This window comes from Cavia porcellus, unplaced genomic scaffold (assembly GCF_034190915.1).
Source record: "Cavia porcellus strain 051 isolate PalLab524CR breed Dunkin Hartley unplaced genomic scaffold, mCavPor4.1 scaffold_8, whole genome shotgun sequence".
Lineage (NCBI taxonomy): Eukaryota > Metazoa > Chordata > Mammalia > Rodentia > Caviidae > Cavia > Cavia porcellus.
This window is the reverse complement of record NW_026947491.1, coordinates 2995557-3016607: the sequence shown is the minus strand read 5'-3', so window position 1 is coordinate 3016607 and position 21051 is coordinate 2995557. Positions and strand designations below refer to the sequence as shown.

The 21051-nt window shown below is 53.6% G+C and overlaps 1 protein-coding gene across 1 annotated transcript in view; it reads right to left on the bottom strand.

Moving 5' to 3' along the window:
- Window positions 1-20791, bottom strand: part of Cgnl1 (cingulin like 1) — a 110151-nt gene extending 89360 nt beyond the window's left edge. The window contains exon 1 of the mRNA XM_063254277.1: window positions 20671-20791. The gene's annotated coding sequence lies outside the window, so the exon portion shown is untranslated. The remainder of the gene's footprint in view (window positions 1-20670) is intronic.
- Between the last annotated feature and the right edge of the window lie 260 nt (window positions 20792-21051).

The following is a 21051-nucleotide window of genomic DNA, read 5'->3' as shown; positions in this document are numbered from 1 at the left end:
TCACCCGTGACTGACCAGAAGGAGGGGCAGTGGGTCCAGCTCAGCGCACCATGGGCTTGGAAGCCCCGACTCCATGGCCTCACAAGAAAAAGCCAAGCCAACTGACAGAGGGCTGGGCCCATGCCTGGAGCTGTCCCGGGGCTACAGGAGCCCAGGAACAGGAAGTGTCCCTTCAGCTGTCACAGAAGGCTTCAAACCTGTGTTTCTGTGATCCTTTCAAACCCAGCTTCCATAAGGCAACAGGACACAGACAATGGTGAGCATCGGGTCAGGACACCCCACACAGCACCAGGAGCACGGGTCTCCAGCCAGACCAGGCATCTGTGGGCTTCTCCCATGTCCCTGGTTCCTGGGGCAGGGAGTGAGCACAGGCTCAGGGAGGCCCAGAGCACAAGATGAACCCCTTGAATGGGAACACTGGGGTGGGGGGACATCGTGTGGAAAGGACACTGAACCCCCTCTGAGTGACACCTAAGTTACAACAGGGCTGGAAGTGGATGCATGTTCTAATTCCGTCTCGGAAAAGAAAAAGTTTTCTAACCGAGATGCCTAGCGACACAAGGGACCCTGTCCAAGGACAGTGGCCCCACCTGGGCCAGAGAGCAATGAGGGTGGTCTTATGAAAGACTCCCAGTTGGGTCTGAGAAGAGACACTGGTGTTGGCCCAGGTTCCTGCCCAATCCAGACTGGGCAACCCGAGCACATGGTCATCAGGCCGTGGTCACCACCTGGTGTGGTAATCACAGCAGCACAGCTTCTCAAAGTGACCCTCACACCTGGCCCGGAGGAAGCCTGGGAACCACACACGCAGGCCTCAACACACAGCCCCCAGTGGAAGCCCGTACCTCGGGGGAATCCCCTGGCGGGGAACAGCAGAGCCTCCAGGGCTTGGAGATGGCAGGAAGGCTCAGTTAGATGCTGCAAGCAGCACACGAGCTGAGCCATGGCCAACCAGGCCCCCTGGAAAGAGGAAAGGGAACTGGGGGCTGGCAGTACATAGCAGGGACACCACAGCGTCAGGCTGTCAGGGTCCCAAGACGAAGATGCCAGGTCTGGCCTGGGGTAAGGGGAGAGCGTGGTGGCCAACAGAGGCTGAGCCAGCAGGCGTCCAAAAGCTTGAAGCCACAGCCTCTCCCAGAGGGCGATCCAGGGCCTGGGGAATGTTAGTTCTCCACACCATCAGCCTCTGCCCATGGACAGTGCCTTCCTTCGAAACCCTGCAGTAATATGGTAGTGGTTCGGTGCTGTTTGTCTCTTTTTGAGACAGGATCTTGCTATTCCTGGCTGGCCAAGGTTCACTGTGTAGCCCAGGCTGGCCTCACACTCCCAGCAGTCCTCCTGTCTCAGCCTCCCCAGTGCTGGGGTCACAGGTGTACACCATCACGTCCAGCTGGTGATACTTAGATAACGAGAAAACACTGTCCGTGTCACCATCCAACATGGTTTAAATGTGACACAGTTTAGCAAAATCCTTCGCAAATTGTGGTGTTGAAAAAAAACACAAACAAACCGACTTGGCCTCCGCAGTGCAGTGACAACTGTGTTCTCTACACTGTTAGTTTATTTTCAGATTAATGTTAAAAAACAAACCCCACATATGTGTCATCTGAGTCTCCCTGTGGAACCTGACAAGGCTTAAACACAACAAACTCCACTCTTATCTTTAAAAAGCCTGGGCATGGTGGTGCAGTACTTGGGAGCCGGAGGCAGGAGGATTGCTGGGAGTTCGAGGCCAGCCTGGGTCACAGAGCAAGAGCTTGTCTCAAAAAATTTAAAAACAAAACATGAGAAAAGTTTTAAGAGGATCGCATTTTTATCTTTTTAGCAAAAGTGAAAAGAGCGAAGCAGCACAGACACATTTAATGCAGTGAAGACCCCTCACAGGCCAGGACGATTCTAGGGGCAGGGGCCTAACATTTGAAAAAGCAGCTCACCAGTCCTGCCCAGATTCACTACAGAACAGGCATGTGCTTTGCAGGTTTCAGCCCATAACAGCCCCTGGCTTGTGTCTGCGGGACTGGTGTTTCTCTCCCACACTCAGTTGCTATCACTGAGCCTCTCTCCACACGGACCCAATAGGTTGGCAGGGAGCAGAAGGGACCATTGAGGCTGCCTGGGAGGAGCAGGGGTGACCGCAGGCTCCCTGGCCACCCCTCCTCCACCCACCAACCTAACCGCAGCCTCAGCGGGGACTGGACCCTGGCTTGCCTTGCAAGGTGACATGGGGAGCTGAAGAAGCCTGGGCGAGGCTGAGAGATAAGAGGACAGCACTGGGTCCCGTGGGGTCCGGCCCCTTGCGGTCCTCCCTCGTCCACTTCACCAAAGGAACCACTGAGCCTCGAGGCTAACACACACCATGGGCCTGTCCTTCCTGGGCAGTGCGTCCCAACGGCAGAACCCTGCCGTCCTCACATAGCACCCCTGGGCACCGTGAACCAGGCCGGCAGGTGCCCTGCAGGCCACATCTCCTGCACAGGGCTCCCCCAGCGGTTTTGCCTCCCAAACCCGACCCGGCTTTGATTGGACCTGTTTCTCTACATTTTTCTCCTAAGGAAACCAACTCTCTGGTTAGACCCAGAACCACCACGCCCATGCCTGTTTCACTAGCTCCTGATAGGCTTAAACATTCCAGGAGTCCTGGGCCCAGTTGACTGTTTCCTAAACCTCTCTCGTCCACCTCTCAGTGGCCTGGTGCCCCCCCCACAACCCAGCCCAGGAAGACGCAGCAGCAATCTCTCCCACTGTCCCACTCTACCATGCCCGGCTCTGCGCCCCATCTCACCCACCGCCTCTGCATGTCAGCTTTATGCAGACAGGAGTGCCAGGGATGGATACTTGAGGCCCTGCAACCCCTGCAGGGCTGCCTGGGGGGAAGTCCACTCAGTGCACGGTCCTTTGATTCCAGGAGCCCCCCAGCCACCTTTCTCTTCCTCAGTGGGACCTTCCCTGACCATCCCCTGGCCAGACCCCAAACTCTGTGTCCCCTCTATGCACTCTCATGCCAATTGGCCTCTGCAGAAGGACAAGGCCCTGGGTCACCCGTCTGGACGACTAGCAGTCCCTGCTGAGTGCACGAGGGGAGTGGAGGCACAGGACCACCTCAAAAGCACAGCCTTCCTGGCAAGGGACACCGTGAGGCCTCGGGTGAGCTCTTCATTGATGTCCAGATGCAGCCCTGAAGCAGCCCAGGCCACAGGTGCTTCTTAGTCAAGAGACAGGGAAAAGGTCACCGGCCAGGATCCGAGCCCAGGGAAACATCACTCAGCAAAATAAACATGGCAGGGTGTGGTCCACGGCCACTGCTTTCCTCCCAGACACCCCTGCTGCAAGGTCTTGGGAACTCAGGGTCTCCCGGTCCCTCTCCCCATACTCAGCTCCATCTGTAAAGACGATAAACAGAATGAGAGCTTTGGGGCTTGCAGACAAGAAACAAACTGTCAGAAACGCTTAGCCAAATGTAAACTTTTTAAACATCAAGCGAAGGGATTTGGGTCTGGGCCTGCAAAAGGACTAAATGTTATGCTAATGAAGCTTCCAGTGAGAAATCTCATCTCCTCTGGCCTGCTTTCCACAGTGACCTCCTTAACACTGGGGCAGGGGTTAGGAATAGAAGCAATGCAGAAAACAAAGCAGGTCAGGGATCTCTTTCCTCATCACATTTGTTCAAAGCAAGGGAAAAAGACCCGAACATCGGGTGCCCCAAGGCCCTGAGGGCCGGCCAAGCTCGTAGTTCTCCTCACAGAGCGGAACAGTCAGCAACCTCAGCTCTGGGCGCAGGGTCCGAGGCCAGCTGGGCCTCTGTCTGCAGCCATCAGACGACACCGCTGCGGCTGATTCTGTCCCCGCCACCCGGAACCTGTGAAGGTGCCCACGCTAAAGTGATGCTCACAGGTTCAAGTTAGGTTTCCCAACCACTGTGGGCTCTGGGTCCCTGTTTCACAGGCCCCAGATGTTTTCATAAATGAATGTGAAGCCTCTGCTGGTTTTTCAGAAGGCACTCAGAGCCCAGCACTACCAGCACTCTGGGTCAGCACCACCCACGAGTCTGGATTTTTGGAGCGCTTCGGTGTGAGTCTGGTTACTCTACCAACGAGTTTGACAGTTTCTACACATAGCTTTAAAGTCAAGATATGCCTGGGCCAACCAGAATCTGGTTCCTGTAGGTACTCACCCCAGCCTCAGTTTCCCTCTTCAACACCAACCTTGGTTTCCCTCCTCACCTCAGCCTCAGCTTCCCTCTTCATTCCTACCTCAGTTTCCCTTGTCAGCGATCATCCTGCTCGCCCAATGCCCTGCACAGCTGTGAAGCAAACCCCACTGAAGTCCTGGCCTCCGCCCCTCTCGGGACAGCTGGGCATGGAGCCCCATAGGCAACCCTCCACATGGCCCACAGAGCTGTGCTCCTCTGGTGCCCGCCCTATCTCCTCCTGGAGGGGCTTGCTCCCTCCCCCCAGTCACGTTGCTGTGTCCCCAGGGCATGCTCAGTCCTCACACCCCTGCCCATGCACCCTCCCCCTGCCTGTCCCTGCCAAGCTCTGTGCAGGTCCAGCACCTCCCCACTGACCAGCGACAGCCTCTCTGACTGTCCCCTAAGGAAGGCCTTGCACTCACAGCTGCCATGTCGGACCACGCTGCTCGCCCTGCCCTTCATCTGCTGTGGATGGCACCTCCTCCTCCAAGGGGCCCAGGCCTCACAAGGGGGCCCCGGCTCTGCCTTAACATGCAACACCTTCCTGCTGCTCTCAGGACCTGGAGACAGTGATGCAGTTCTAGGAGGGGCGCAGGGAGCCAGGAAGGCCCCAAACAGCAGCCCCTTTGGGCCCAGCCGGGGCCCTGGAGCTTGGCAGGAAGACAAGAAAAATTCTACTCCAGGGCAAGAAAAGCAAAAGTCACAACTTCAAAAGCTCAAGCAGCACCAAAAGACACCCAGAATGGAGAGGAGGATCACTGTGAGTCCAAGGCCACCCTGGACAAACTACATAGCATATTCCACATCAAATAAATAAATTGAATTAAATTAAATTAAAAACACAGTGAGACGCAGTGACCAGCATCTCCTTTTTTATAGGTAAGGAAACTGAGGCTCAAAAAGGAAAAGTGATATCTTTCCCCCAGATCACAAGGGAAGCAATCAACAGGGTTGAACGTCAGGGTCCCATGGCTTTGAGCACGCCCCACCCTTGTGACCCCCAACTCCAAACAAACTTGATCACCGAGTCTTCTCTGGCTGCAACAGCAGGACTTCATCAGCGCTGCCCACCATCTATACCGGCCCTCCTGTGTTTCCCTGGGGACTCTTCAGTCCTTCCCCTGGGAGGAGCGTGCTGTCCTCCAGTCCCTGCTGGGGTGCTTGCAAGCTGAAGTCAAACTCAAGTCCTTCCCACAGGCTGCCCGCCCCCACAGGCTCAGAAGCAGCAGCCGGGGATTGGAAAATGCACCCTTGGCAAAGCCCGCTGCTGTGGGGCCCCTGGTCCCCATTGACCTCCTCAGAGGGGCACCACCTGGGCTTTGAATAGAGACTGGTTTCAGGGAATCCTGTAGGTTCCTGGGTTCACCAGGCCTGCATTCTTCACTTGAAAACACCTCACACACTGCTGAAGGAGAAACTCAGGAGGGTGCAGCAGGGCTGCAAATCGAAGAGGAGCAAGGGCTGGGCTGTGAGGCTTTGGGGAGCCAAGCGGGGGTCCTCCTGCTCGGCAGCCAGAACCAGACCCAGGAAAGGCTGAGAGGGGAACGAGGTTCTGGTGGCCCGGGAAGCAGGAGGGGAGCCCAGCTGGCCACAGAGCTTGCCCCGGCACAATGGCCCAGGCAGAGTCATGGTGTGGCATCTCGGGGGGGGGGGGGGGTTCCTGGGTAGGGGACGTAGGCCAGGCGGGTCAGGGCCCCTCCAGGCGGCTGGTCCCTGATGGACCAGTCAGTCCTTCTGCACGTGGTCACCGCTGTCCATCGGGGCAGCATCTGCCAGCCCAGCCTGCCGCCCAGATGTGGCTGTTGGAGAGCTGCGTATTCCTCTAATTATTTCCAGAAAAGCAAATATTCTGAAACCACGGAGGTCTGCCGCAGAATTCGCTTTTCCCACGGATGGTGGCGGCCCAACCTCTGCCTGGGCAGTCAGGGTGCAGAGCACAGGCCAAGGGTGCGGCCACCTCCCCGCCTTGGCTTTGGGTTTTGTTTTTAAACCTGCAGCTTTATTCCTTCCAAAGCAACACAGGGTTAAAGGAGAAAGCACTGGCGGCGCATTCCTGAGCCTGCAATAACAATATTTTCTTCAGAGGAGAGCTCTGGCCGAAAGGCTTCCGGGAAGCCAGCCCAGCCCCAGAGGCCGCAGGGCTGAGGAGCTCAGCGTGAGTCCTGCAGGCTGGCATGGCCAAGACCGGCCTGGGGCGGGGGTCAGAAAAGCGTCCTCCTCTTAGATCCTCATCTGAAATGGACTCAAGGAAGAAACGGGAGACATCAGGGCAGCGGAAGCCTGTGAACTGGTCACCAGTGCTGCATGGTGTTTAACTTGCTAAACACCAGCCAGTAATCCTGACCCTCAAGGCAGCACGGAAAGCCTGCGAAACCAATCAACACCAAGGTGCATGAGCCAGGAAAACCCAGTGACTTTGGTTTCACAGTGAGAAAGAAACAGACGTGGCCCAGAGTGAGTGTCACAGCTCCACCGTCTTCAGGGACCCAGGCTTGGTTCCTCTACGGGCTCCACTCATTCCAGCCTGGCTTCCATCTCCACCTCAGCCTCACCATCCAAGACGGCTGCTGGGCTTCGCCCTCACATACACGTCCTTTACAGAGGACACAGGACAAGCACAAAGGGTCACCGACCATACAAGTTGCTCCACAGAGATTTCTCAAAGACCACACGTAACATCTGCCTTTCACGAAGGAAGGGAGCAGAAGTTGCTGTGCCTCAGCCAGTGAAGGGGACCCCAGAAACACACCGCACACCTCAAATAACCAGCCTGTGGCTGTTGAGAGGGGACAGCAGACACAGGGCCGAGTGCGGTGGAGAATCTGAGGAGAAGTCGTCCTGGGGCTGCGCTAAGCTTGAGAGACAGCAGTGGGAAAAGAACAGGGATGTAGGCATGGAAGCCCAAGCAACACTGCTCTTCAGGGACAAAAGAAAACTTACATTGGGTCAAAGATATTTTGAACAAGTGCTGTCAGATTGATCTTCCACCTGTGAATTCAGTTTGTTTCATGAAACATTAAAGGTGGTAAGGAAATTTCTTGGGGACTCTAAACCTGCAACTCCACCAGAATCATGGTGGAGTTTTTTTTAAAAATGCACGTCTGAAATTCACTTTTAATAATTCTGACTGATGGTTTGGTGTTCAGGCCTAAATTTCAATATTTTAAAAAAAAAAACATCAGCCAGGTGTGGTGACATATGTGCCTATAATCCCAACACTCGGGAGACTGAGACAGGGGGATCGCAGTAAGCTGGAGGTCAGCCTGGGCTACAAAGTGATTTCAAGACCAGCCTAAACTGCAAAGGGAAACTTTGTCTCAAAAAGACAAAAATAGATCAATAAATGAATCTGTGATGTCATTCTTTTTAAAGTTGAGGAGAGGATATGACTGGGTCCTTGCCCAACTACACTTATAACCCAGTCCTATGATGGAAATCACCCCAGGCTGCCAAACACAGGTCCCAGTCACCCGGAAACCCCAGCCACACAGCCCAGGCTTTCAGCATCTGGATAAAAGTCTTTCCACAAGGAATCTCCAGGGAAGGCGGGGCCCACTATCAGGTGGAGAAGCAAAGAGGCCAAATTCCCCCCCCCCCCAGCAGTGAGGCACTGGGCCGGGATGCAGGACCCCCTCCCCAGGGGCACACCCTGGTTATTTATCTTACCCAACACAATAAAGGGACATAAACCGCTACTGTGCAAAGCTGTGCAAGGCTCCATGAGAGGGAAGAGCTGTCTGTGTTCAGTGCAATCCTGTCTAGCTAGTTTTGATCTAAGGTTGGTTGAATCTGAGGTGACAGACTCTTTCGATGTGGAGCACTGTCTGTAGATGCAATAAAACAGAAATGTTAGCCACCATAGAAGGAAACAAAGTGTCAGTGACAATTTGTCTGAGGGAACCACCAACGCAGCTGTGAGAATTACAGGCACAGACATTACCATATCTGTGCAGTGCAGGCACAAGGAGGCTCCCATTGTGAGGACCACTAAGGATTTCGCTAAGAAATAAATAAGATTCATAAATGTTATTTCATGCCTATGTTTTAGTAATTCAGGGAAACGTAACCATATTAATTTTCCAATTAGAAAGCTCAGTGTTAAACCAGGTATGGAGACACAGACCTGCAATCCCAGCTCCCTGAGAGGTTTAGGCAGGAGGATGGAAATTTGAGGTTACTCTGTGCAACTTAGGGAGACCCTTTTGAGGGATTAAGGATGCGTCTTAGTTAATTTCTTATTGTTGAGACAAAATACCCAATATCCACAAGGTTTCTTGTAGCTCACAGTTTGAAGAGGTTTCAGTTCACAGTCAGTTGGCTCTAAGGCAGAGCGGCACACAGAAGCGCGTGGCAGCGGGGGAACAGTCCACAGCAGGTGGGCAGGAGGAAGCAAGCAGCCAGCCTTCCTTTCTCTTTTTATTTTATCCAGGCTTCAAGCCTATTGGTTGGTGCCACTCATACCCAGAACCTATGAAGACATGAGGTTTTGGGGAGAAAATCTAGACACAAGCCATATCGGGTGGATAAATAAATATTAAAAGCACAATATTTAATCTTAGTACTTTAAGCTTTGGAAATCAGGGAAATAAAATCAGGAAGATGAAATATCTAATTGCCCAATGTGCTGTATAATTAAGCTATTATTTTTCTTTAGGTTGGATAGTTTTGTGAATTCTGGTTTGTATTTTTAAAAGGCAGCAATGCATTCTCTCATTTTCTTCCTCACCTAGGGAAGATATGTTCAATCGTCTCCTTTGAATAGCAGAAATACAAATATCAGATGGAGAGAAACAGCAGAGTGGGGAATAAGGGTACAGCTTCCTCCCCTTCACATCACTGAAGAACTCTGCCCCTTCCCTCCTTGCTGGACAGAGCACAGTGGATCCCTGGCTCCTTCAGCGTGAGGACTTTCAGCCAGATTCTCACTCTTCCCCCAAGGAAGCTACACTCCAAGCCGTGATGACAGCTCCTTCCCTGTGTTCCTAGAAGGAGTCACAAGAATATGGCCATGGTCAGGCATGGGGGTGCAAGACCATAATCCCAGCACTTGGGAGGCTGAGGCAGAAGGATAGTAGTGAGTTTGAGGCCAGCCTGGACTACATAGCAAGACATTACCTTAAAAACAGAAAACAAACAAAACCAAATACGGCCATAGCCAAAGACAGAGCTCATGTCCCAGAGTCTGACATCGTCCTAAAAGACTTTAGGGAACCCAACTGAGAACCACCAACTGAGGCAGACAGCCCAATCTTCTGAGTGTTTCTAGGCACAGAATCCACCTAAGACCAGCAACGCATGGCTTCTGCACCCTTCTTCACACCAGCATCCTCTGTGCTCTCACTAAGAAGAGGTTAAACAGACTCCACCAGGGCTGAGCAGAGGCAGCAGAGCTGAGGCCGAGCCTGCGCCATGCAGTTCCTCCAGCTGGAGGGGAATCCAGCAGGGATGCCAAGGGCTGGTGGCAGAGCGCAGGATCATGTGATTTAAAGCTGGCAGCTCAGACGGGGCACACACACACCAGGCATACACAAGGACACGACACTGTGAGTAAAAACCAAGAACCACAAACAAACAGACGTCCACAGGCAGAGGAGAGGCAACCAGACGGAAGAGAAAGACAGCAACACACTCGGCCATGAGAAAGAACGGATTGCTGCTCCGCACAAACTCATGGGAGAATTTCACAAGCACGGGATGGAAGAAAGAAGAAAGGAAAAGGCTGCACTGCATGAACTGGTGCCACTCATGCCCAGAACCTTTGAGTACCAGGAGGTTTGGGGGAGAAAATCTAGACACAAGCCATGATGCTTTCTGAAGATCAAATACTGTACGGCCCAAATCTACCTGTGCTAAAGGACAGCAGTAGCAGTCCCTCCTCCACTGAGGACCAAGGGATGGGGACAGGCAGGAGACCTGCAGCTCAAGGGCGGTGGTTTCCAGGGAGAAAGCTGGATTTATTCCTTAGCGCCGCCCACTCACTCACTAGGTGCGTGGCCGCAGGGAAATTTCTTAGCCTCTTTAAATGGCAATTTCTACACCTGAGGAAGAGGATAAAAACATCACCTGCTCCACGAGGATGTGAGATGAATTAAATTAGGCACGGAAAGCGCTTAAGGACGCCGCGTCCAGCACGCAGCGGGCCACGGTACACAAAGTACACAGCTGTGGCAGCCAATGTCCTCGGTGTGCCCGCCGCCGGTGCCAGGCACTGCTCCAGCCCTTAAGCTCTTAACGACCTCAAGATCCCGCCTCTGCAGCCCCCTTCTTATCTCGGACTCCAGCCAGAAGCAGTCTGCAACTTGGGCAGCCGTGTAGAAAGGGGTGACTCACCCCAGCTTGACCCCCCAACTCTGCAGAGAGGAAACCGACAGGGGTCCCACGTCACGGTTAATCTCAGCTGAAGGGGAGGGCGACCTCAGCCTCCGAAAGTGGTGGCTGTGACTGTGTAGGGATAGAAAGGATATTTTATTCTGGTGGAGTAATTCATTTGGAACTGAGGAGGCATTTGGGAGCTAAAAAACCTCATCTTTCTTCCCTAAGGAAAGATATTAAAAGTGTTTCTCACTGACCAGCTAAATTTACTGTTCTTTAATGTATTTTAGATCTACAACTAGAGAAGAGATTTTGCTGTTCTCTTTTGGCTTTTTAAGACAGGGTCTCACTATGCAGTCCAAGTTGATCTTTAACTCACTGAGTAGCCCAGGCTGGCCTCCAACTTGCAGGGATCCTCCTGCCTCAGCCTCCTGAGTGCTGAGATTACAGGCATGCACCACCATAGTTGGCATTCAGCTAAAAACAATCTGAAAGCATCTGATTACTGGGAAAGTAAAACAGTCATAAGACAGAAGTATCACACCGCTTTACAAACCTGTCCACAGGCCTCCAATTTAGAAGATTAACCCACAGGTTTTGGGACAACTCACTTCTCATGACTTTCTGCTTCAGCTGAGGAAAGGGAACTGTCTGGCTCTGAACACAGCACTACCCTCTCCTATTTGTATCACTGTGGGAAAGTTAATCTCCCCATGCCTCAGTTTCATCAATAAAATGGGCTAATAATCAGATTATTATGAGAACAAAATAAGTTAATGCACGTTAAATACTGCCAGGCATGTTAGGAAATGTTAGTGGGATTAATGTAATTATTTCTGGGACATGTGCAGAACTCACCTAAAACTACAAAACCTAGCCACAAAATTCAAAGATATAACACAGACTCCATACACCAGAGGAGAATGTGTACTATCAACGTGCCAAGGGAGCCAGGTGTGGTGGTGCACACCTATAACCCAGCATGCAAGAGGCTGAGGCAGGAGGATCACAAGTTGGAAGCCAGCCTACGCTACGCAGCAAGTTCAAGTCAGGCCTGGAACACACAGAGAGAACCTGTCTCAAAAAACAACAAAAAAGAAAACGACTATGTAAAGTGAGCATTAAGATGTGGTTGTAAGCACGCGCGCACACACACACACATACACACACACACACTCTCTCTCTCTCTCTCCTCTTGCACTGGAAATTTAGATTGGGTCAGCTCTAGCACACAACGTACCAATGATTGCAGGTTCTTGGAACCAACACAATGTCCCCCAAAATGTGAAGTGTTAGTCTTGTCCCTGGTATTTCTTAGGACCCACCTTCACTGAAAGCTATACACTGAAAAGATATCTTTGTCTTTTGTGTTTCAAAAACGTGCTAGAAAGCCAGGAGTGTGACCTACTCCTGTAATACTAGCACTTAGGAGGCTGAAGCAGGAAGATCACTATGAGCTCAAGACCAACCTTAACTACAGGGTATGACTGTGTCAAAAAACACAACAACAATAACAAACTTGCTGAAAACTTTCTGCTGCACATTTGAGTAGCAAAATAGACAAAACTCAAAGATGGTCTCTTCAACCCACAGCAAGCCAGGCGTGGTGGTACATGCCTATAATCCCAGCACTTGGGAGGCTCAGGCAGGAGGATCACTGCAAGTTTGAGACCAGCCTGGGCTACAAAGTGAGCCCAAGGCCAGCTTGAACTGCATAGCGAGACCCTGTCTCAAAAAGACAAAAAAAAAAAAAAAAAAACCTGCAGCAGAGGAAGCCCAGTAAATTTTTACACTTTCCTTCCATTGTAAGAGCTGAAAGCTTTCCATTTTCTCCTAGAGGAAGTGATCTCAACCACACATCATCCGTGGTCTGGGTGTGGGCATCCACTGGCCACTTCCTACTGCCAAATGCTAAAACCCAAGGGTATAAAAGTGCAAAGCAATACAGCAGAAATGACAGTGGCACCATTCCTCTTTCTGATTTACAAGGGTCCAACTCAAACTCGAGACAGAAAACCCTCGAGCAAGACAACTACGTGGAATGTCGGCACACAACAGGTGTGCCCACCTCCACCGTGAAAAAGGCTTCCAGGCTGCGTCGCTCTGCTTTTCTCTAGGGAAGGGGAGGACACTTGAAAACGTTCCGCCCGGCAGCTCTTCCTGGGGAGGGGGGGCCAGGGGGCACATGCGGCTTGCTAACACTACGTCCGTCTCGAGCTGTGTGGTCTGTGGGGTTTTCCTGTTAGCATGGTGACATAACTAAGGCAGCGATTTTCTGATTTATCAGTTCAAGGTATCAGAAGTAGGCTGCCCGGAAAGCTCCCTGGGGGCAGGCACCCCGCAGGCTGCCAGCACACGGCAGAACTCCACGCAGCCCTCTGACCTCCCTTATAAAACCCCTGTTCAGTTTCATTTTCCAGAACTTGGAGCAACGAACATCAATAAGACGTGGATGAAGAACAGCGTCACGCTCTGGTTGATTCCTCTGCCATGAATCAGATTCAGGAACTTGTGGACCAAGTCGGAAACGACAACTCTATTTTATTTGCAAGACGCATTTCCAGCAGACTCCACTGTCCTGCTGACCGGAGCTGCTTGGCTGGGTTATGCGCTTCAGAAGGTGGCTTTGGGGCTTGACTTAAACCTTCGTTCCTTCTTCGATCCTTCCTGGATCTGACTCTACCAGGTGCAGATGCTGTGGTTTCTCTAAGTGACCTCCTTCATGGCTGGAGTTTTCCCCTCCCACAGCTCCCTTCACACAGGTCACACGCAGCTACCTGGCACTGGGGTCCTCTCACTGCCAGACGCCAACCATGTCCTCATCATGACCCTGGGTTCCACTCCTTAGGGTCTTCCTCCTCACCCTGCTTCCCAGAGCAGCCTCCAACCACACATGAGTAGCTTAAATTCTGCCTTCAGCTCCCCATTTCTCCCCATGCCTGCGTCACCTGTCTTTGGGGTCCCCCCAGTGAGAGTCTCAGCCCACAGTCTTCACCCCACCTCCCTGGCCCCAACCTCTTCCCAGCCCACTCTGTAGAGGCATGGACCGTGCCCAGCTCCTGTCCACTGCTCTCCCATCTCCACAAGGCAGCAGGGAGGGGACCCAGTCAGCAGTGTCCTCCCCCACGGCCACCCCCTCAATGTGGCCAGCTTGGTTCAAGATGAGCCCTGGACCCAGACGGCCTCCTGCTGGAGTCGAAAGCACAGGGTGTTATTAAAGGCATGGGTTAGGGTCCCTCCCCCCACAGCACCTCACTTAGCAGCCTGCAGTGATGTTAAAGCTAAACACCCCCCACACGCTTTAAAATACAGGGAGGTTTTTATTAAATGACTTAATTGAGGGCTACTTCTCACCCGGAAAGCTTTTAAACCAGGATGAAAGGGGCCTGGTGGGTGTTTTCCGGACACTTGTTTTTCTGAAACCTGTCACAGGGGAATACATGACAGCTCAGGGGCCTGGTGTGTATTTCTGGGTCCGTCCTCCAGCAGGAATGGAATTCAGGGAGACCAGGGCCCCCGGGAAACCTCCACAAAAGCGTCCTCCCAGTGTCTACTTCAAGGGTCACTGGGAGCACCGGATGGCAAAGTGGAAGGAAGGTGACCCCGAAGGACAGAGATGAATTAAGACTGACAGGGTGTAGCTTGAGGGAGGGTGTGGCCAGAGGGCCCCAGGGAGAAGGGGCAGCCTGGTGCAGTCCATGGTGGGGAATCCCAGCTCTTCTGCACGGACAGGAAGGGCATGGGGCCGCTTAACCCTTCAGGTGGGGTTGCTGTCACTGTCACCCTCACTTTCCAGGTGGGGAAACGAAGACACAGGTGGTCACTTAGCTCCTGATGCACTCTGGACAGGGTCTCACGGTGTGGTTCAGGCTGGACTTGAAATCACAGTGAGCTCAGACTGCCTCGAATGCATTGCCATCCTCCTGCTTCAGCCTCCGGAGCAGCTAGGATTAAAACTCACCATGCGCAGCTCAAAAGTACTTCCTAAATGAATCTCTACTGAAGGTGCACGGAACACAGACTCTTTTCTTGTGACTGAGGAATCAGATTTGGTGTCCGGACTTTGACAAACCATTCCTCATGGACACAGTCTGCACAAGACCAGAAATGGCTTTCTGTGCTGCCACCACAGAGGGTGCTGGGCCGCACACTCAGCGGCGTTTAGAGCTCAGCCCCAGAGCTGCAGGCTGAGACACAGCACAGCCACCAACGCCTGGAAGTTAGAGGGGCCCTTTGACTCAGAACAACCACCACCGGGTATGGCAATGCCTTGGAATAATAAATGCTTTAAGCAAACACAAGTAAAAAGCCACCATGGGCCAAGAGATCTGGAAACACACGTTGAAATAGCATGCTTTCGGCAGGATTTCCCATCAAGTCTCCCTGAATATCACCTCCCCACCCTTTGCAGCATTTGTCATCTGCTTTCTGTCAAGGAGCAGGAGCTGTGGGTACTGGAAAGGCAGCCGGAGCAGAGGTCAGGTTTCCAGCACCTGCCCCTCTCCTGGCTCTTTCCACACAGGGTTACGGAGCGCCTGTCTCTGCCACGTGATGTGGCATGTGAGGTCAGGAAGCCCCCACTCTGCGTGGCTCTGTCTTAGGCTTGGGGGTGACACACACCCACGTGGGGTAGCTGTGTCTGGTGCTGTGATGGAGGCAGCAGGACGGAAGAGGAACCCAAGAGCTGTGGGCTCCAGGTGGCGGTCAGAGCTGAGGACCAGGACTTGAACCCTGGCCTCCACACTGGGAAGCCATCAATTTCAAGGATGGCTTGTGAGGGTGGCTGCAGCGAAGGCCCTGGGAGCTCTCTGGGGAGCCCTCTCCCTTTCTTCCAGCCTTCCCACAGCAGGAAGGAGTGGTCGTGTCTGGGTGGGCCAGGGTTAAAGAATCTGCCATCGGTTTCTGAGTGGCCTGGGACAGCAGGGACACGGATCTGGTTCTACCTTAGGCAGAAAACTCACAGTTTGAGGAGCACTATGCAGTTCCGTTGCCCCTGGATCTCCTCCCATCTCCTATCTCTTCCCCTGTCAGCCCCTCTCTAGCCCAAAGCTTTCCCTGTAAACCCACCCTCAGCAACCTTCCTGGGTTCTGGATACTGATTAGGGACATGGGAGAGGCCAGTCCACTGCAGGACCCTGGAGGAGTCACGGAGGAATCATCACAGACAGAAGTGATGAACAATCGATCTTTTTTTGTGTGTTTGTTTTTGAACAAACACATTGGAACAGCCACAGCAAAGTTCTAAGGCATATTTTGTAAGTTCATAAGCTACACTAGGGCCTCCTCATGACCTTGAAAGCTTAGCCTCGTCTTTTCTCTTTGCAGTCAAGTTGGAGGGGCCCAATAGGAATGTGCCTGACTCCAGGGCTGCCCTGCCAATGGGAGGCCAGGTGTGTGTGCAGACAGAGCTCCGGCAGACTGGCCAGACCACACCTAGCAGGGTAAGGCCCTGATCACATGCAGCAAAACACAGGACAGAAACCCAGGGGAGTCACCCACACTGGAAGATCAAACTCTCCTGCCTCAATCTTCTGGCACAGAGCCAAGTAACAGTGACTGATTCTTACCAATGGGGAGCCTCACAGTCTGCAGACCCCAAAGCAAAGCCCTTCAATGAGGGCAGTGGGAGTGACCCTGCCGAGACACAGAGGTTGCTGGCCCAGCCCCGGTGCTATTCCCGGACTCTCCACCTCCACAGTGACCCTCGCCCAGACTGCCTGTGTTCCCTAGAGCTGACCTCCAGTCGAGATGTCCACTGCTCCCCAACCTGTACCAAATTCACCTTCGCTGATGATGGCACAGCTGGACCTGGACGCCCTGGCCGCCCTTGATGTGAGGCATGGTGGTAATTACACTGCAGCTGTTTCCATTTTGTTCCCAGTACCACGTGTCCAAGAACTGCATGCATAGATTCACTGACTCCAGAAAGCTGGGCGCAGAGTTTGTGTTGTGTTTGTTTGTTTGTTGTTTTTGGTACAGGGGGATGAAACTCATGACTTCATGCTTGCCAGGCAGGCACTTATGCCACTAAGCTAAATCCCCAGCCTGTTTTTAATTTTTGAGACAAGGTCTCACTACACAGTTCAGCCTGCCCTTGAGCTCACTGTGTAGCCCAGGTTAGTCTCAAACTCCAGGCAATCCCCCTGCCTCAGCCTCCTGAGCTGGGATTACAGACCTGTGCCAACACACTCATCCTGAATATGGTTTTTAATCTCTTATGCAAAAGCCAATTATTTCCAGAACCCAGAGGTTTGTACAATGTGAAGAAACATGGAGATAAAGAGTAATTTGGGAATTTGGGATCTGCTCGTAGCCTTGCTAAGAAGCCTACCCTGCCCTCTCTTGTAAAACCCACAGAAAAGTAGGATTTCATAAAACTTCTCTGTGAGTCACAAGGTTACCATGGTCTTTAGTGTCTACCTCTTCTAGTACAGTAAAACAATAAATCTGGACCTAAAAAATTACGGTGTGATGGGAGAAAGGCACTGGAAACACAATTTCTTTTATTTTAGGGGTTGTTTGTTTGTGACAGGGGGTCCTATCTGGAGTCCATGCTGGAGTACATGCTGGCCTGAAACTCACAGTGATCCTCCTGCTTCAGCCTCCAGAGTGCTGGGATTGCAGGCAGGCGCCACTATAACCAGCAGAAAACACAGTTTCTTAATGAGTGTAGAACACTTTGCCTCGGAATCAGACAGACCCAGGCACTCTCCAACCTCTTCGGATCTGGGGCCTCTTTGGGCCTCAGTTTCCCAGTCTGTAAAAGAAGGCCACTGCACCTCAGAGACGTGAGGGTTCAGAGCACAAAAAGCGCTGAGCTACCTGCACTTGGAAAGCAGTGCAGACAGCCAGGGGCGAAGTGCCAGCAGGGTCAGCCACCCAGAAACACTTCTCCAGGGGTGAAGCTAGGGTGAAGCCCAGCTGTCCGTCTGCCAAGGACACCCGAGCTCACGCAGCAGCGGTGTGGCAAAGGATGAGTGTGCACCGTGGGCTGGGATCACGGACACGAACTGAACTGCTCCGCAGAGGCGGCCGCACTTACAAAGCTTGGGATCAGCCGACCACTGCAGACATGGCCAGGCCAGGCCCTCACAGGCCCAGCCACACTCCCAGCTCCCAGGCCATAAGGACCCCTCCCACCAGACTCCCAGATCAAACTGCACCCGGGGAACCCGCCTCCCCTCTCACCTCTTCTCCCCTCAGCAGCAGGGCACCTGCTCTGCCCTGTGCTCAGCTGGAAGAATTCTCAGCATCGGGCATTTTGCACTTAGTGCAGGGACTCAATGAAACAACTCTAGCTCGAACCCTGCGCTAGCCAGGGAGTGGGAGAGGAAGTTATCAGGCTGGAGGAGCCCATAGCACTTGGTGAGTCTGCCCATCTTGAGATCCCAACTTACTGCGACCCTGGTACGAGCCCCACCCTCCTCAGGCTCTTCCAGGTAGGAAGCCTGGCTTCTGACCAGGGACTCAGCAGGCAGCGTGCGCACAGGGAAGAAAGAAACGAAACAACAGGACTTCCTCGTGTGAACCTCAGAAGCGGCACTGTCTCCCAAGGGTGTGGGCTGTGCATCAGGAAGATGGGATCCATCTTTTCCACGGCTGGGACACAATGTTTACAGGAAAAGAGGTTCGATCTGACTCGTGATTTTCAAGGATTCAGTGCATGTTCTGCTGGTCCCCAGGCAGAATCACCATAGTGGAAGGGCCTGGTGGACTAAAGCTGCTGAGTGACCAGTAAGCAGAGCAGGGGGACAGCGCTGGAGAAGGCAGGCCCAGGGACCAACACATACCCCAAGGCCACACCTCCCTGACCACTCAGATGCCCCAGAACTGAGCTACACCCATCTCCTGGCGGCTCTCAGACCACTCAAACAAGCCAGCTTGGCTGTCATGGGTCCCAGTCAGGTCTGCCTAAAAGGCCAGCAAGGGTCCCCAGGTAAAGCCGCTTGGCTCTGGGGCAACCCCAACATGGCTCCCTCATTCTTTTTCTTTCAAGAGTTTTTACATCGTAACTTGTTTTAGGGTAACAGCAGGATCAGGTGCCAGGATAAAGTAAGTGCTTTGTCATTCAGGGAAATTCACCCAACTTCCAGTTCTCCTTGAACTTTGCTTTTCTCTCTGATGCCAGCCCCTCGGCCGGTTCCCTGCCCTTTGACACCGGAGTGGGCACAGAGAGGAGAGGCACAGACTAGCTGGACTTTTTCAAAAGGTCAGTGACATCTCTTAGATAAATGAGACTCGGGAAAGAACTAACCATTAACCATATCTCACCCTATCAGTACCAGTTAGCTGACCTGAAGACAATCTGCACCCCCACACCCCAAAAAAGAAGGAGCCAACAACAGGGCAATCTAAGCTGAACACAAATCCTTAACACAAACCAGTGGCCTCTTCTGGGTACTGCACACCCATCCCCAAAATTAGCACATTCAGGACAAGCCATACCTGAAAGACTGTCCCCTCCAGTGGCTTGCAACCCCCAACAGGGCTGTCCCCTGCCACTCAGAAGGACAGTCATGCAGGTACCATTGGTGGTTTAAGCTGGCAGGGGGAACGTGTTAAGAAGCCCCTATGCCGACTCTTTCTTCATATTTTTGTTTACTTACTTTCTTCTAATCACTTTTTTATTTTGTTTTTGTTTCTTTGAGACAGTCTCACTATGCAATTCAGGCTGACCTCACACTCACAGGGATCCTCCTGCCTCAGCCTCCTGAGTACTGGGATCACAGGTGTGCACCACAATACTTGACTCTAATAGGTTTAGAGTACTTCAACCCCAAGTGAGAAAAGTTTCAGTGCATAGGTCCACATTCCCACGCACTTTGGCAAGGAGGGGTTCCACATACCCCTGAGCAGGGGCACTTGTCAGATACCAAGGGCACCCTCGAATAAATATTTTCACCCAAACTGAGACAAGATTCACAAAACATTGAAAAGCATGCTTCATTTTGTTGGCTCGTGCATAAAACAAAACACCAACAAAAAAATTAATAACAGGAAAATACTTTCCATATGGTCTTTTCCCCAAAGGGTGAAGGTTCAGATCAGGAGATCCCTGGAGGCCACAGGACCCCCAAGTGGGTGCGCAAACAGTTAGTTAAGGGGATCCCCACGTGGTCAGGCATCCCAGACTCAGTATACAAGAGGTCCTGGTACTGAGGGAGGCAGAGGGGAAAGACCAACACGCTGAGCTGTGGAGTTTTTTTCAAAATAAATGTTAGGAGCTAAAAACGCACATAAACTTTCCTCCAGCTGGGGAGGGAACTGTGGAAAAGATGTCACTTCCACTGCTAAGAGAAACACAGGAAACGGCGGGGGTGGGGGTTAATAAATAGCCTTCAGATGCGGGGCCTCATACAGGTGAGAATCCACACAAGCACCAGCCTCCCTCGGAGGCCTGCAGCGGATCCCTGAGCTCCCAAAGACTTCATGTCAATAACAGAGACGCCAAAAGCACTGTCGAAGAGACAGATGACCACACGCAGGCGTGCACACGCACAGCGCGCTCCTTCCCCTCGTGTCACCCGGCGGGTGGCAGCGGCCGCGCTCCCAGGGCCCAGCGCTCCAGCTCGGCTTATTCTATGACGAACCGCGCGCTGATCCATCTGCGGGGCTCGACCTCACCAACAAGAGGACTTTACCTCACTACGCACATCTGAACACATGCGCCTCCAGATGGGAAATTCCTCACCACGGGGCGCGGAGCTCCTCCCGCACTCGGGTCCTGATCTCCTCCTTTCGCAAACACGAATCGAGGCACCGGCTCTCCCGCGCGACGCCCCGCACCGTGCCCTTGACCTTCGGGGCTGCCCGGGCCCCGCTATTTACTGTAAACAAGGTCAGTTTGCAGGAGAGGCGCCGTGCGCCTCCACGGTTGGAAAGCGATCGACGGGCTCCGCGGCGAGGCCGGGACCAGGAACCGGGACCAGGAAGCCTGCGCGGGCCCCGGGCCGGCTCCTCCCCGCCCCCGCGGCCAAGCCGGGTCCCGCAGTCGGGGCGCACGAGGCGCACGAAGTTCTCGGGTCCCGCGCCTGACCGCGGGCGGCGCGCACCTGTGCGACTTGGAAAGGACCGGGGGGCCGCCGGGCCCGCGCGGGCAGGGGCGCGGGCCGGACGCTGGACCCGCCCCGGGAGCCGGGACCCCGCGCGCCCAGGCTCGCCGCACTCACCGCCGCGCGCTGTGTCTGCTCCGCTCCGCTCCGCCGCCGACCTGGCCAGCAGCGCCGTCGCGCCGGAGCCCGGAGCCGGGCCGAGGCCAGACCCGCCCCGGGGAGGAGCAGCGCCGCCCCCTCCGCCCCTCCGCCCCCCAGGTCCCGCCTGCGTGGCGCTGCTGGCCAAGGTCGCAGGCCGCGGGCGGGGACAGGGCCGGACGGGCTGAGCAGAGCTGGCCGCGTCCCGAGCCTCAGTTTCCCCCGCAGGGAGCAAGGAGCAGGGCGTCCGTGAAGGCCCTCCCAGAAACAAGGGGCGCCAGCCTGCTGCCAGGAGTGCTCGGCGTGCAGACCCGGGTTGCCTCCGAGCCCCGCGGCTCCCGGGGTGGGTCGGGCCTGGGG